Source organism: Amblyraja radiata, chromosome 3 (genome assembly GCF_010909765.2).
Source record: "Amblyraja radiata isolate CabotCenter1 chromosome 3, sAmbRad1.1.pri, whole genome shotgun sequence".
In the NCBI taxonomy this organism is placed as follows: Eukaryota; Metazoa; Chordata; class Chondrichthyes; order Rajiformes; family Rajidae; genus Amblyraja; species Amblyraja radiata.
Window position 1 is genome coordinate 16,590,539 of NC_045958.1, and position 18,123 is coordinate 16,608,661.

Here is an 18,123-nt window from a genome sequence, read left to right on the forward strand (position 1 = left end):
GAGGGCAGTGGAGGCCAAGTCACTGGATGGATTTAAGAGAGAGTTAGATGGTGCTCTAGTGGAGTCAAGGGATATGGGGAGAAGGCAGACACGGGTTATTCTTGGTTCTTGGTTTCTTGGTCCTCCAAAATATTCCAAATGGAATTTAAACTGGAGGTGGATAGGGGATGATCAGTCATGATCACAATGAATGGCGGTGGAGGCTCGAAGGGCCGAATGGCCTCCTCCTGCACCTATTTTCTATGTAACTAATTGTTTTTAAATGATTTTGAGTATTAGAACCCAAATGCATTCTACATTCTGCACCCTGTACCTTTCTCTTTGCTCTACTTGTTTGACTTGATCATATTGATGTATAGTATGGTCTGATCTGTTTGGATAGAATGCAAAGCAAGGCTTTTCAATGTGCCTCTGTACACATGACAATACTAAACCTAAACCTAAACCCAGAAATATTTAAAATATATAAAGAAGTAATTACAGCTTTTTCAGCTCACTGAAGTCCTGCAAAGTGAATATGGAGAGTTAAGCAGAGTCAAAACACATCTCAATCAACGCCAAAATACACATCTTTAACTCAAATGTGAAACACGTGATGCTGTATTGATCAGGGACATGGAAAACAACAAAACACACTACAAACAGGCAGCAAACATTCATTAACACCTGCCTTAAGAGAATACTTGACATCTGGTGCAGAGACAAAGCAAGCAATGTGGACCCATGGACACAATGACCTCCCACAGAGGGCAGTGGAGGCCAAGTCACTGGATGGATTTAAGAGAGAGTTAGATAGTGCTCTAGTGGAGTCAAGGGATATGGGGAGAAGGCAGACACGGGTTATTCTTGGTTCTTGGTTTCTTGGTCCTCCAAAATAGTCCATTGACACAAATTCGAAGGAGAAAATGGAGTTGGAATGAACACACACTTGGGAAACCTCCCCCGGCAAGCCCTGAAATGGAACCCCCGAGGAAAAAGGAAAAGGGGTCGTCCCAGGAACAGCTGCAGAAGAGGTGGCCAGACAGAAATGTCTGAGAGCGGGCCCAACTGGAGAGATCTCGAAAGAACTGCTAACAACCGAGTGAGGACATTTGTCAATGTTCTATGCTCCCTAGAGGAGCAAAGGGCGTAAAAAGACGAAGAAGCAGAGGATTAAAAAGCAGGGCCCCGTGGATAGTAATCTCTGGATTTCTCCCAATGCCACATGCTAGTGAGTTTAGAAATGGGAAGATAGATGAATGCGTAGCTAAGAAGTTGGTGCAGGGGGCGGGGATTCAGATTTTTACACCATTGGGTTCTCTTCTGGGGCTGAGGTAACCTGTACAAGGGACAGATTACATATGAACTGGAGGGGAACCATAATCCATGCAGGGATGTTTGTAACTCAGGAGGCTTGAAGCTAGAGAGTCATGGGGTGAGAATGGAAGGGATATGTGTTATGAACAGGTAGATAAAGTGACATTGTGGGCTGAAGGGTCTGTTCTTGTTCTATGTACTAGGTTCTAAGCCCTGTGGTTCTGCTGGCTGTCAAATGTTTCCATTAGGGTTTTGAGGGTGGGATTTGCTCTGTTATGTTTGTCAGGGCCCTGCCTGTGTCTGTGGAATTCTCTGCCGTCTGTGGAATTCTCTGCCTCAGAGGGAGGTGGAGGCAGGTTCTCTGGATACTTTCAAGAGAGAGTGAGATAGGGCTCTTAAAAATAGCGGAGTCAGGGGATATGGGGAGAAGGCAGGAATGGGGTACTGATTGGGGATGATCAGTCATGATCACATTGAATGGCTGTGCTGGCTCGAAGGGCCAAATGGCCTACTCCTGCACCTATTGTCTATTGACTACTGCCCACACAAAATGAGGAATGCCTAGAGGACATTAATTGCTTCCCCATTTCAGGTAGAATTAGTTCACAGTTGGGGACAGCAAGTGAAGAGAGTAAGCCAGGGGCAGTAACGTCTGGGCCACTTTTGAATATTAATTCCTAATATGCTCCATTCTCATTAGGTATACTGTAAGAGATAATATAGTGCAGACATTTTAATTTTCATCCCTGTAGAAATATGTTGTTATACTGTATTCATGCAGTTTAAATTTTTTTTTGACCTATTTACTGATTCATTCAATTCTAATTGATTTTTCAGGAGCTCACGTTTCTTACAAAGCATGAAATTATTCGGTAAGTTTCATTTGCTTTATTAATACGGTCACAATATTGAAAACTATTCTTCCTTGAGGAGAAGGGCAAACAGGGCATCAGCTTGTTGGAACATGGAGCAATGATTTGATGCTTCTGTGCTATCAATACACAATCACTGAGCTGCAGGGTGCAGTTCATTGTGTGGCATGGCCAGTGGAAGATGCCAGGTTAATGCCGGACATCACCTAGCTCCCAGAGGAGGGAGACGTGTAGGATACTATCCCGTGTTGGCTGTGGCTAAGGATTCAATGGTGTTTTCTTTACCTGCTTGGTTAAGCAAAGGTAAAACAGGAGCAGGCATCTAAGCTTGTTCCACTTAATCTATAAACTCATGTGTTATTTCTGCTGCAAAGGGAGTGTGACACACAGAGAAAGAAGGATACGAGATTGATCCCTGGGATGGCGGGACTGTCATATGAGGAAAGATTGAAAAGACTAGGCTTGTATTCACTGGAGTTTAGAAGGATGAGGGGATATCTTATAGAAACATATACAATTATAAAAGGACTGGACAAGCTAGATACAGGAAAAATGTTCCCAATGTTGGGCGAGTCCAGAACCAGGGGATACAGTCTTAGAATAAAGGGTAGGTCATTTAAGACTGAGGTGAGAAAAAACTTTTTCACCCAGAGAGTTGTGAATTTATGGAATTCCCTGCCACAGAGGGCAGTGGAGGCCAAGTCACTGGATGGATTTGAGAGAGAGTTAGATAGAGCTCTAGGGGCTAGTGGAGTCAAGGGATATGGGGAGAAGGCAGGCACGGGTTATTGATACGGGACGATCAGCCATGATCACAATGAATGGAGGTGCTGGCTAGAAGGGCCGAATGGCCTCCTCCTGCACCTATTTTCTATGTTTCTATGTTTCTATGATACATAATGTGGGAGAGGATTATGTCTAATATCATAGAGGCATACTTGCCAGAAATGCATCCCATCTGAATAGCACCAAACAGGCTGCCTCTGAAGTTCATTCCATTGCTTCATTTGAAACAATTTCAGGGGCAGATCTCAATGTACCAACACGACTACATATCCCACCAAGTGCTAGGGACCAGCACTAATCTTCATGAACAATGGAGAAGCATATTTGGATTTAAAAACCTGGGCAGAGATTCTCCTAATTCCAATCTTGCAGACAAACATTAATAGAATATTTTATTTCATTCTAATGATGTCTGACAATATGTACGATGGACTAGTCGGCAGTTTGGATACTTGTTTGCCCTCATGCTCTATACATTCAATCAGTGGTCAGATCTCTGGTTTGAGACACACATGCAAAGCAGTGTTAGCATTCAAAGGAGAGCTCCGATTATTTAGATTTGCTTTAAGACAATATCATAGCAAAAAGGATGTGTGGAATTAATCTCACTGCTTGTGCATTCCACTGTTTAGCAAGCTAGTCTTTAATCTTTACAATTAAAATAATATCTTATTCTTGCTTTTAAAGAGTGCTATTGATAATGCTGATTTTGCCATTAAAATCACCAATTTAAAAAGGAAAAATATCCAATTCTTACAAAATCATAGAATATACACTCATAACACACATTTCTCCCTAATCAATTCACTCTAGTTGCATCATAAATATAAAATATATACGTAAAATAATTGCCTGGTATAATTGCATATTTTCCTTTTAACCTATTCCTTCAACGTCTCTCTGATTTCCTTACCATCCACCCACATCAGTGACAATTTACAATAAGCAATTATCCTACAACCAGAATGTCCCTGGAATATAGAAGGAAGCTGGATCAGCCTGAAGGGAAGCGCACATGATTACAGTGAGAACACACAAACTCAACATACACAGAATGGGAAAAGTCAGAAAGCAGAACTACCTGCTGCCCGATTAGTGACGATCTTTCAAAGTTTCCTGGATTCTAGTCCCAGCAGATTGGAAGGCAGGACGTGTAAAAACATTGTTCGAGAAAACAAAAAGGAAAAGGAAATAGAGGAACTCTGGACAGCTTTGCCGACATTAATTATTTGCAAATGCAACGGATTATTTAGAATATCCTGCAATTATCCAGAGACCAATTAGATAAATCATTTTTGATAAATTGAAGTTTTTTGTGAATGTAATTAGCAGGGTTATAGGTAAGTGAATGTAGTATACAATAACATTATTAAAATGCATTTTAGTCATGTACAATACAGAAAGTTGTTACTAAGAATAAGGGCTGAAAGGTTGGGAGTAATATATTAACAGGGATTAGTGATTGTTTAATGAAATAAAATGACTAATCATGCATTTTTGGAGGTTGATAGATGGGTGCCAGTGGGGGCCATAAGATTCAGGAACTGGGACCTCTGCTTCTTACAATCATGTTCATGATCACTAAAATATGAAGTCTAACATTCACATGTGCTGATAATATAAGGATAGGTGCAGCTGCATTGAGATATAGACAGCTTGAATGATGTGTGAGAAGGTAGAACATATTTTATAAGGTACAAAAATATAACATGATTTATTGGTAGGAAGAATAGGAGAGTCATTTATTAATGATGAGAAACTAATAATTAACTCATAGATTGATCTCGGTGTGTGACACCAGAAAAGGTACAGCAAGTAATTCCAAAGTAATGTTATATTGCCAAGGGATTGGAGTACGATATAAGAAAGTCTTGCTGCAATTATATAGTGTATAAGAGAAACCTCACTGGAATATTATGTGGAATTTTTGTCTCAGTTTCTAAAGAGAATAAAATGCCCCTGTCCCACTTAGGAAACCTGAACGGAAACCTCTGGAGACTTTGCGCCCCACCCAAGGTTTCCGTGCGGTTCCCAGAGGTTGCAGGTGGTTGCCGGAGGTTGCAGGTAGTGGAAGCAGGTAGGGAGACTGACAAAAACCTCCGGGAACCTCCGGGAACTGCACGGAAACCTTGGGTGGGGCGCAAAGTCTCCAGAGGTTTCCGTTCAAGTTTCCTAACTGGGACAGGGGCATTAGAGCACAAAGATATCATAGATTGAATCTAGCAATGAACTGACTGTCGTTTGAGGAGAGATGGGGTAACGTAAGCTTGACAGACTGGAGTTAATGAAGAATAAGGGGTGATTCCATTCAAACATAAGAATCTGAGTGATTTTTTGATAATGTAGATGCTGAAGGGCTTTTTTTCAAACTAGATAAGTTAGAAATAGGGGTGACAATTTCAGGATTTGATGTCAGCCTTTTGGAATTGAAATGAGGACACATTTCTTTACTCACAGAGTCATTAATGTTTGTAGTTTTCTGCCCCAGTCATTGTGGTTGGAAAGGACTATAATTTTGGAATTAGTCAGGTCGGGGGGGGGGGGGGGGCGCACCCCCCGCCAGGGTACCATGTAATCCCGTGCCACCTGCTCCATGGTCGGATAGTCGGCGACTAAACCGTCTCCCCCACCTGGTTTGTCGGGTGAGGAGGGGGCTGTGGACCCCCAGCAGGACCAAAAACAAGACCTGTCAAAGGGTGGATGAGCTCCTAGAGAGCCAACGGCCATCCACACTTCATGGAAGTTGCGATCACTGTCGTACACGGCATTGTAAGGCACCATGCTCGTTGATGTTTTCAACAAGGATGATGATGATGAGTCTTAATGAATGCAGATGAAAGAGGAAATTATAGAATATGTGATCTGATCTTTCAATTATGCCACTGCATAATTACTTTAGACAATTGTGCTGCTTTACTATTAGTTTTACCAGACGGATCATCTTCATATGTCTGCGCCATTATGAAGTGATAAGCCATCTGTGTTTATGCCAGTTGTAATGCTGCCAATACATTGAAGGAATGATTCTGTTTATTTGGCAATGCTTGATTCATTCTTCAAGAACTAATTACTTAAAAAGCATTTGCTAGGTGTTTATCATATATTCTTTTTACTGAAGAAGTTACAAAGGCTGTCAGGTAAAATTGCTTTGAAACTTCTAAATTGATGGTTTAATCAATGATGGTTTAATTATTTCCTTGATTTTAAAAGTCATTTATTTACTTTGTGATCCATGGTTTTATAAAGGTTACAAACATTTAATTTTAATGGTTCCAACCAACTGATATCTACAGAGGTGTTGAGAAAAAAAATCTAATGGCCAGCAGATCCTTGAACAGTGGAATAAACTAGATATGTCAAGTGTGATGGGTATGCAGAATAGAATTAATGTAAATTCTCCATATTTAATCTTTTAAAAAAATCCAAAAATGAAATATACTGATCATGTTTAGAATAATATATAGTATAATGTGTATTATGAAAATTCCCAGATTCACATTTCCCCCACAGTTCAAAATTGGTCAAAATCTTAAAAAGAACATAAAATTATAAATAAACAAAAACAATGTATGGTTGAATGGGAGAATGGGGTTAGGAGGGAGAGATAGATCAGCCAAGATTGAATGGCAGAGCAGACTTGATGGGCTAATTCTGCTCCTATCACTTATGAACTTATGATCAATGTAGTGGCTTACTTCCCATTGTTGTTACAGGATGTTTTATTTTATGTTGTTTTCCCCTTTGTAAAGACAATGCAGATAAAAAATAGAGGTATATTCCTGGCTTTGATGTATCAGTCACACAACCCGTACATATCCAGCAGAACTGGTAGTGATTACAGATTGTTATCTCCATAGATGTAGTCTCATGTGCTCAATATTTCTTTTGTTTCATTATCTGAGGTAGTTGGATTTCTATCATACTTTATCTTTAGAAGTTGTGCTGGTCAGAGCATTGTTGACATGTATGGGTAATACTGATATACCCCTAAAATAGGTTATGTTATAAACCAAACACATTAAACAAGCCTGATGTAAATAATGCCCAGCAAAGGGAAAGAAATATCAATACATGAGCAATGTATTGCACATCACCAAAAAGCCAGTTTCCAAGGATATAGATCCTTTGATTGTTTTATAGATACTGTTTTATCTGATTCCAACTTCCCTTTTAGAATTTTCCTTTCTTCTCCCCGCCACCCCCCATCAGTCTGAAGAAGGGTTTCGGCCCGAAACGTTGCCTATTTCCTTCGCTCCATAGATGCTGCTGCACCCGCTGAGTTTCTCCAGCATTTTTGTGTACCTTCGATTTTCCAGCATCTGCAGTTCCTTCTTAAACAAATCCTTTTTAGAATTATTGCATTGCCATGAATTCCCATTAATATGAAGTCTGAATGCTAATCTTTTTAAAGACACATACCCACTATAATTATAGTGATGATGTCAAGTAATCAAAATCAGTTCTGAACACTCATAATTCAATTCTCTGAGATCCGCCACAGTTTCACACTAAGAAATTAAATGTGTCAGGTAGGCAGGAATAACTGAGACCTCTGGGCTTTTTGAACGGTGAACTCCTTTAGCTTTTGAGTAATTGATGAGAGATGAATCAATTTCTCTTCAACAAACTGCTTAATGCACATTAGTAAGTACAGGTAGTTTGTATTGTACAGTAATTAATTCAATTGATTAAAGTGTCATAAGTGAGCTATGATTAATATACGTGTGCTGTTTATGATTTAGAATATTTTCTATCAATCCTTTGGGATGAATTATCAGTACCATGGTTGCTAATTTTCCATCTCAACTCCATTTTCTTTCCCATCTTCCACATGCATTAAACTTTTACAGAGTGACTATATGTTCACTCTTAGTGTGTTAACTGGCTTGTAAAATGGCAGACTAGGTACCAAACTAACAGAGTTGTTTAGGGAGTTGGTCTGGCTGGTGCAGCATTTTTTCTAGTACTTCGATCATGCATTTATGTCCCGTCTTATCCAACAGGATTCCTATATTTAAGAGGGAGTTAGATGTGGCCCTTGTGGCTAAAGGGATCAGGGGGTATGGAGAGAAGGCAGGTACAGGATACTGAGTTGGATGATCAGCCATGATCATATTGAATGGTGGTGCAGGCTCGAAGGGCCGAATGGCCTACTCCTGCACCTATTTTCTATGTTTCATGTGACTAGAAGTTGGAAATCATCCTCTTCTTATGAGTTAAGTATATAATGTCTATAATGCCGACACCCGCTGATAACTGCCGAAAAATAATGAAGTTTTGCAAAAACCAGTTAAACGAAATGCAATGGTATTTTCCATTCTGGTCTAGGCACTAACATGGGACCCCTGCAGCAATCAGAGATGTTGAGTGCCTTTGATGTGACAGTGTACATCCTTTCATTGGCATCTCATTTCCAAACCTTGTGCAAAGTGTTGCTGGATTTTCCATGAGAAATCAGCAAAGGTGTTGCTTTCTCCCCAAAGCACTAATTTTTAAAAGGAGTGATGGACTGCATGCTAGATTATCCATGGCCTTATGAGCGGTGTGGTCTTTTCTTTGAGGGACTGGGTGGCAGATGCAATGCTCTAAAATTAGATTTTTATATGTTCAGAAACTGAACTTGATGTGGACAGGTATTTTCCACAAAATCCTTCAGAGGGGCAGGTGCAAATATTGAGACTAGTAAGTGTTTAGTTCTGGAATCAATTATTTGCTGATCCATTTTGACATTAATAATGATGAACAGGGCAAAACCTGGAGAAAAGAATGGACGAGAAGTTAGAAAAGGGCGTGTTAGAAGTTATCCACCACCTGATAATAAAATAAAAACAAAGAAGAGGCGAACTTCCAGTTCAATAGTAGGTGACAATTCAACTCTACAATGTGAGGAAGAACAACAGAAGATAGAGGAACAAATGAATCAAGAAATCCAGGTAAACATCAGTGACAACTAAAGACGGGCAGAATATATGTTTGTTGTAAAACTAAACAATGCTTCAAAACATTAACAAAGGAACATACTTGACTTTCTCAATTGTTTATAATTCATTCCAGACATTGGCATCCCAGCTTACTCGTTCAAAACTTGAAGGCATTTTTGTGCAATTGGCAAACAGAAATCCAGGATTGATCATAGACCTGCTGCAAGATGCGCCCTCAAACTATTCCCCCGATGGACAGGCCATGGTGAATCCCAACTGGTGTGTTTGTGGCCACTGTAGGCAGATGCCGACAGACATAGAGCAAGTTTGCTGTGGCAAGACAGAGCAACATTGCATAAGTACATGCTGTGCGATGGCGAACTTGTGTTTGAATGAAGCAGTGTTGCATCTAATGTTGACTTATCGCAATGAGTTGTTTGGCCTGCATTCTCTGCCAACTGAAAACTACAAGCGTGAACTGAGGCATGCAGCGTACCGGCAGTTCATTATGTGGCAGCATGGTAGTTTGGGAGCCAATAACAAACGTATCATTCCCAGCTGCTGTGTTTGGGCAATCAGAACTGCCTTTTCTGATCCCAATGGTGAATATTCTGGGTTTCAACCATCCCGACTTTCCTAAGCTGCCTTTGCCCTTTTGTCATAAATAATGTGATGCAATAGTTGATTTTCCTTTTGTAATATAATCCAGAAATTTTGCCGAATCATGGAATCATTGAAAACAGGTGTGAGTGGCTATAGTTGGAATCAATGTTTGCTGATAAATTTAGTTTCCTAAGATCAGGATTGGATAGTCTCAAATAAAAGCCGTTTCTCACTTTCTATTATCACATTTAAGGTATGTGCAATAATCTAAATAAAAAGATAAAAACTGTTGATTTAAACTGTTTTGAAATGCTAACAAACAAATGTATTAAATATAATCATGGATTAACCTGCAGTACTAAAGAGGAATTTGATTTACTTTTAATATATGTATCATCTGACTGTTTTAACTTTTCTAATTAAGGGAAACATTGAAGGGAAATAGCTCCCCCTGCTGTTGTGTGAGACATCCTAAAGCTTAAATTTGGAGATTTTATGAAGATAGCTTTGATGTCACTGGTTATTAGACATTTTATTAGATTGGGTATAGAATAACACATTGATTTATCAATGTAACTCAACTATCAGAGTCTAGTGAAAAAATAAACCTGTTCACTGTGATGTCAATGCATCTAGCATATACGTTTACCCAGCACAGCCACCCAAGGAGATAACGGAGATAGTATTTTTTAATGTTGCAATTGCAGTTAATTTTCTTTGATAGTGATAAATCAGCTCCCATGATTGAATCATAAAATTCGATCCAAAGAGTTAAGGATAAGAGTTGCAATTTGATGCGTTCATTGTTTAATATAAATACATTAGGGCTGCATCATTACAAATATCCAATGAAAGTTATAGCAAATAATACAACATGCACATAGTACGCAGAAAGCTAAATAACTACCGTATTTCCCGGCAATGAAAACGCTGTTTTTTACCCAAAAATAAGGCACGAAAATTTACCTGCATCTTGGAGGCCGAAGGTTAGATTGTTAGTCAAGAAAGATAGACTTGGCTATCCCACAGTACAGCAACATCAAGAACAATCTTGCTGTACTGAGGGATAGCCAAGTCTATCCCTCATTGCTGGCAGCTGATGGGAAGCGGCTGTAAAGTGGGAAGTGGCTGTAAAAGGACAGCGCCGCTGGGGGGGGGGGGGGGGAGAGAGTTCCTTTCACAGCGGGTGGGGAGTCTGGCCCGGGTCAGCACGAACTGGGCTGCATAAAGTAGTGAACCGGGCCGCCAGGGGTAAAGTTGTAGGGAGGGCAGGAGTGTTGAGAAGGAGGGGGTCGGGGATCATGCCAGCAACTCAATCAGTAGCTCGGGTGGCTGCGAACTGCCGCCGGGACCGGACAGCGGAACCGGCCACCACCTCAGTGCCTTCTGCCGGCCCGCCCGCCAGCACCGTGTCCATCGGCATAGGCGCAACCGCTGGAGGAGGTGGCGGTGGGCAGGTGGCTACTGGGCAGAAGGCTGGCTGCTCTATCCCAGGCTCTCTCTCTCTCTCTCTCCGTTATGTGATCTCGCTGAGCCAGGAAGTCCCCGTCCCTCAGACCTGAACCACACAGTGCATTGTGGGATAGGCAAAGATGGAGGCTCCTCGGTCCTCATTGCCTCCTTGAAGGAGTTTCACATCTCCCCTTCTACTGACTGAACCAAACCCTTGATCCTGTCCACCAGCCTTTTGTCAAAATTTAGCAACTCAGGGGGTGTGTCTTCGACACAGGTGCGTCTTCATTGCCGGGAAATACGGAAGTAATTTAACTGAGGGCATTGCATAGCATTATTACTTTATTAAATTGTCACTTTGGATTACGGATTTAGAAATCATTTTCATACCAGAATTTTGTTTAAACATGTGCATTCTTTATATTTTGACAATGTTTAAAAAAAAAAATCATTAATTATTTATAATAAATAAAGCTGCATTAAGTATGTGATTCAAGTCTGAGAATTAAATAAAATATCAGAGGAATTTGTGGAACAAAATTGACATTATGTCTTTGCCAGCTGTCCTTAAATGCAAGCAGCTTCTAATGGTCGGTGTCTAATCATATAACCATATAACCATATAACAATTACAGCACGGAAACAGGCCATCTCGGCCCTACAAGTCCGTGCCGAACAATTATTTTCCCTTAGTCCCACCTGCCTGCACTCATACCATAACCCTCCATTCCCTTCTCATCCATATGCCTATCCAATTTATTTTTAAATGATACCAACGAACCTGCCTCCACCACTTCCACTGGAAGCTCATTCCACACCGCTACCACTCTCTGAGTAAAGAAGTTCCCCCTCATGTTACCCCTAAACTTCTGTCCCTTAATTCTGAAGTCATGTCCTCTTAGTGACAGTGACAGAATATTACAGTGATTATAGCGTGAGTCAGGATCAGTGTTTCCACTTTGAAAGAAATTACCCATTCGGGAAATTCTGGTTGTCTTCAGGTAATTTTAGGGAAATAAAATAATTTCGGGAGATTTCAGGAAATTGCATGCGCAGTGGGCCCGGTATCCGCGCATGCGCAGTTGGGGGCGGTAGTCGCACATGCGCAGTTGGGGAAGGCTTACTGGGCCAGGAAATACCATAAAATTCCAGGTCATTTGGAATTCTATTTCAGGAAAAAAAAATTTGAGGTGTGGAAGCACTGGTCAGGATGGGAGAGGGTGCAACTGACACAGACATTAAGGCATAAATTCAGTAGAAGTTTCAGAAGTGAAAAGGGCCTGTTCCACTTTCACGACCTAATTCACAACCTTTTTTACTCGTGGACATTTTTCATCATGCTAGAAAAACGCCCCGACCTACTTGATGCCACGAGCACCTACGACTAGCATCACGGACTGCTACGACCTACCTACGACTTCCTACGACCTCGTGACGACCACCATGCTGCGAGTATGAGTCAAGGGCAAACTCAGCAGAGGTCATGGATTAGGTCGTGAAAGTGGGACAGGCCCGAAACAATGATGCTTTCCCCGGCAATGAGCTCTCTTGACGAAATGTTTAGGAAGGAACTGCAGATGCTGGTTTAAACCAAAGATAGACACAAATAGCTGGAATAACTCAGCAGGACAGGCAGCATCTCTGGAGAGAAGGAATAGGTGACCTTTCTTCAGAAGGGTCTTGACCCAAAACGTCACCCATTCCTTCTCTCCACATATGCTGCCTGTTCTGCTGAATTACTCCAGCTTTTTTGCGTTTATATTCTGAGCTCTCTTGACCATTGACTTGAACTTAAAAGGAAACTGGCTGAGTGTAAAACCATGTGGCATCTCACCTTTGGGCAATTTGCACGGCTGACCAAGACATATTTATACTCCAAAAATACATTCAATATCCCTACAAAAATTTACTATTGAACAAAGCAAATACTTTTCAGAGTAAAGAGCACAGTCACCCTACAGGAGTTACATTATTGAACCAATATACGTGAGTTGAGTGAAGTTGATGGCGTAACAATGGAACAAAATATGTAAGTACCACACAGAACAAAAATCTAGATGATTATGCCGGGTTTATACATGAATTCTCAGACTATATTTTGCTGCAGATTGTTACATTTTGCACAGCAATCTTGCCATAAACGAGCTGATTTAATTTGTCTGGTGAAGATTTTACTGATCTGGGAGTGGGATGAAGGGTCGGCAAATGATGATGGTGAGGCAATGTTGCGGTAGCTGGCGACAGAATGAAACCTGAACAGTTCCAGAGGTGTCTCCTCAGTGAAATGCTATTAATTGACCATCTACCTACAGGATGTGAAGGGAAATCCTGATGCTTTAAGGCCTCCCACTGATGCATGTAGGTGGAGGTCTCTGCTCCAGGGTCATTTCTCTAAGGCTTTTGCATTTGTGGTGCAGGGGGGTCTGGTGTAGAGAGGTCTGTGATGTTGCAGCAACATTTGGAAGGAACAACAATTTAATAGTTGTAAATTTCTGAAGCACCAGTTAAGGCCTGCGGGACAGCAGTTTAAAACACAACCATTTCATCACTAAGGGTTATGGGGAGAAGGCAGGAGAATGGGGTGAGGAAGGAGAGATAGATCAGCATTGAATGAATGGCAGTGCAAACCACTGGGTGGCGCCAGCAATGGCTGCCTCGCCAGCAGTCTGTTATGTTCCGGTAGGCGGCGCGACTCTCGTCAGCAGCGGCCTCTGCAGTCCGTCTGCGTTTTTATTATTTTATGTCTATGTTTTTATGTAGTTTTTGTTATTTTTGTTGGGGTATGTGTGTGAGGGGGGTGGGGGTGGTGTGGGGGGGTTGGGGGTAACTTTTAAATCGCTCCCTGCACGGGAGACCCGACCTTTTCTTTGTCGGGTCTCCGTTGTCGTTGGGGCTGCAACGAGGAGCGGCCTCCAACAGGAAGACCGGGGGCTGTGGTGCCGACTACTCACCTCACCGTCGCAGAGCTGGCCGAGTCCAGAGCGGGTGGAGCTGTGGTGGACGCTGCTGCGGTCCGACCTCCGGAAATTCGGTGGCTGCAACTGCGGGTTTGGCGGGCGGCACCGGGAGCCCGCGGGTCCCTGGGGGGAGACCGCTTTTCGGGGCTTCCGCAGCGGCGACTTCTCCCGCCCGAGTTGCGGGGTTGAAGAGCTCCTGGAGCGGGGCCTTACAGCACCGCCCCGCGCGGCTTGGAATGGCTGCGGGTCTTTGCGAACGCGCGCCGGGGGCTCTAACACCAAGACCCGGTGCGCGACCTTGCATCACCCGGCGTGGCTTTAATGGCCACGGGACAATTCGCCATCGCCCGCCGGGGGCTTTGACTTTGACTTTGACTCTGACATCGGGGGGGAGAGTGCAGTGGAGAGAGAAGTTTTTTTGGCCTTCCATCACAGCAATGTGATGGATGTTTATGTAAAATATGTTGTGTCTTGGGTCTATTTGTTTGTAATGTATGGCTGCAGAAACGGCATTTCGTTTGGACCTCAAGGGGTCCAAATGACAATAAATTGAATTGTATTGTATTGTATTCCTTCTCTGTTTTAAATTATTTTAAGTATGTTTTAAATGTGTGTTTCAATGTTTCTAGGTTAGTTTATGTGGGCGATGGGGTAGGGGGAGGGGGTAATAGGGTAAAACTTTTTTTCAGTCACTTACCTCGACTGGAGGTGCGACTTTCTCAGTGCTTCATCTCCACCCCCCTCCCGCGGCCTAACAACTGGATTGGTGCGGCCTTTCCTGGAGACCAGCCTAAAAGGAGCTTCAAGCCGCAGGCGCGGTGCAGACTTTAACATGGCGGAGCTGCAATCCTTTCCCGTGGATCGCCAGAAGAAGTGTTCTGACCGCGGGGCCTGTGGACTTTAACACCGTGAAGCCCACTGTCTCCAGTAAGAAGCAACCGACTCGGGAACTACTTGCCGCGGAGTATCTTCCGATCCGTCCCGACGTGGAAGTTTCGATCAACCCGATGAGAGGGCCTGAACATCGGACCGTCTGTAGCGGCGAACTGCGGAGGGTTCAAAGGCCCCGACCACGGGTGAACAAAGGAGGAAGATGACTGAACTTTATTGCCTTCCATCACAGTGAGGAATGTTGATTCCACTGTGGTGGATGTTTATGTTAAATTTTATTTTATGTGTGTATTGTGTTCTTTTCACTTAGTATGGCTGTATGGTAACTTAAATTCACTGTACCTTAATCTGTTAAGTGACAATAAATGCAAACTTGAACTTGAACTTGATGGGCTGAATGGCCTAATTCTGCTCCTATCACTTATGACCCTATGACCTTAAGACCTTATTCTCTGAGGTGAGAAAAAACTTTTTCACCCAGAGAGTTGTGAATTTATGGAATTCCCTGCCACAGAGGGCAGTGGAGGCCAAATCACTGGATGGATTTAAGAGAGAGTTAGATGGATTTCTAGGGGCTAGTGGAGTCAAAGGATATGAGGGAAAAGGCAGGCACGGGTTATGATAGGGGACGATCAGCCATGATCACAATGAATGGCGGTGCTGGCTCGAAGGGCCGAATGGCCTCTTCCTGCACCTATTTTCTATGTTTCTATGTTTCTATCACTGTCATTCAGGGGAAGGAAATTGGCTGACCATATTCCATAGAAACATAGAAAATACGTGCAGGAGGAGGCCATTTGGCCCTTTGAGCCAGCACCGCCATTCATTGTGATCATGGCTAATCTAGCCATGTGTAACCCTAGACCCAGAGTAATATTGTTGACCCGTAGCTCACAAGCAGCTCAGTTGTATCAAACCACAAGAAAAGGTATAATAGCAAGAATAAAGCCAGTGCAATAACCCGCATCAATACAAGCATCAAATTCATATACGACATTCAGCCCAGTCAATGATGCAAAGAAGACTTACAGACATTTGAGGACTGTTGTGGTTTGTGTGAACTGCTATATAGTTCATTAAAGCAACAGGCTGACATGGTCTGTATAATCAAACCTTTCAACCAATTTCCCAGTTCCCCCATCCATGTCACGTTCCGGGGGTAGGTCAGATCTTCCATGGGTTGATGATTCAATGGTATTCATTGGGATGGAATGGATCTAAGAGACTCCCTAAAGTTCAATGTTCTCAGGCTAAATGTGAACATCACTTATCCCAGTCCATGGGATAATGAATGAATATTCCATGCTGAACAACTCTTAGAAATAGGTTTGAGGATGACAAGGGCACAACATGTACTTGGGATGGGGCCTTCAGCTCTGACTGAATTGAAGACTGTGTGCTGCTTTGGAATTGGGGATAATCCCACTTCAAGAAGCAAGAGTGTTTAAATGTTATATGTACCCGCAACAGAACAATGAAATTCTTACCTGCTGCAGGTTTACATGCCCATTAATGCGAAAACACAAAATAATTCTACCATAATCTATCTATCCCTAACTATAAAACTCTGATCTTGGTGTGTGTGTGTGTGTGTGTGTGTGTGTGTGTGTGTGTGTGTGTGTGTGTGTGTGTGTGTGTGTGTGTGTGTGTGTGTGTGTGTGTGTGTGTGTGTGTGTGTGTGTGTGTGTGTGTGTGCGTGTGTGCGCTTGCGTGTGTGTGCGCGCGTGTGTATTTATTTGTTTGTGTGGGATCACATCTATTAGAAGAAACAACGCGCTAATGGGAAAATGCTTACATATTCCGGTAGAGATTTACCCCCTGGAGTCAAAAATTGGCTTACCTGAAAATTTTGTCCATTATTTCTACAGTTAGTAATAATAACGTTCAAGAATGTGAAATGTATTTGAAAATAAAAACTGAGTGGCTTTGGCTGATGACGTCACAATGGCTCTGCGTGCTGCATCTGTGCTGCGAGTTGACGTCCCTCCCCCCCCGCGAGCTGACATCCTCCCACGAGCTGCCGCCCCCTCCTCAGTGAGCTGCCGCCCCACCCCGCGAGATGCCGCCCCCCCGCGAGCTGCGGCCCCCCCCCCCCCACCCCACCCACCATGGTTGGTTTGAAATAAAGCACAGCAAATGGTTGGTGGTGGTTGGTTTGAAATGGCAAATGATTAAAAGTCTAAACTTGACAACTTTCTGTTTGCACTGTATATTGATTTTAGATAAAACGCTACCACTTACGGCTGTGATTTTTGGCCATCTTACTCAGTCCCCCTCCGCTCATCAGGTGCAGAGGATTCTTCCCATCAATGAAAAATAAAAGTGATATTAGTGTTTAAAAAATGTTGAGAATCCCTCTCCTGTCAATCATGCCATGAAGGCAATGCTCCTTCCAGTGGGAGGGGGGAGGGATTATAAAACCCAGAAGTGTGGTTGTGGCTCACTCTCTGCAAGATGGGGGCGGGAGAGGTCATGACTTTGTCTGAGCTGTGAATCAACTGAACACACTGAATGTCTACTGAACGGTGAGTGTGGTGTTTATGTGGTGGTTTGTGGTGTTTTGTGTGATTTTATGCTGGTTTTGTGCTGGTTTCACCCTGATTGAAATGGTATGAAATTGCATTTGAATGTGGTGGCCTTGCACCCTGCATGAAATGGTATGAAACTGCATTTGAATTTGGTGGCCTTGCACCCTGCTTGAAATGGTATGAAACTGCACTTGAATTTGGTGGTCTTGCACCCTGCTTGAAGTGGTCAGAAACTGCACTTGAATTTGGTGGCCTTGCACTTTGCTTGAAATGGTATGAAACTGCACTTGAATGTGGTTGTCTTGCACCATGCTTGAAGTGGTATGAAACTGCACATGAATTTGGTGGCCTTGCGTTCAGGGACCAGCCCTCCCATGTGAAGATGGGACCCAACGGGTCCCACTTAGTCTAGTAACTATTAAAAGTTTGATGTTGGATGTGTGTGTGTGTGTCTGTGTGTGTGTGTCTGTGTGTGTGTGTCTGTGTCTGTGTCTGTGTCTGTGTCTGTGTCTGTGTCTGTGTCTGTGTCTGTGTCTGTGTCTGTGTCTGTGTCTGTGTCTGTGTCTGTGTGTGTGTGTCTGTGTGTGTGTGTGTGTGTGTGTGTGTGTGTGTTTGCTCTGAAAAACGACGCCCTTACGGATACGTTTTTCCATATTCTTGTAGAGTTTTATCCGGTGGAGTCCAAAATCGTCTTACCTGAAAAATTCGAGCTTTATTTCTTGAGTTATTTATGAAAATGTTCACGATTGTTTGAAAAGAAATGAGATGAGTACGTCACAATGGCTCTGCTCGCGCTATATTCCATGCACTCTGAGTG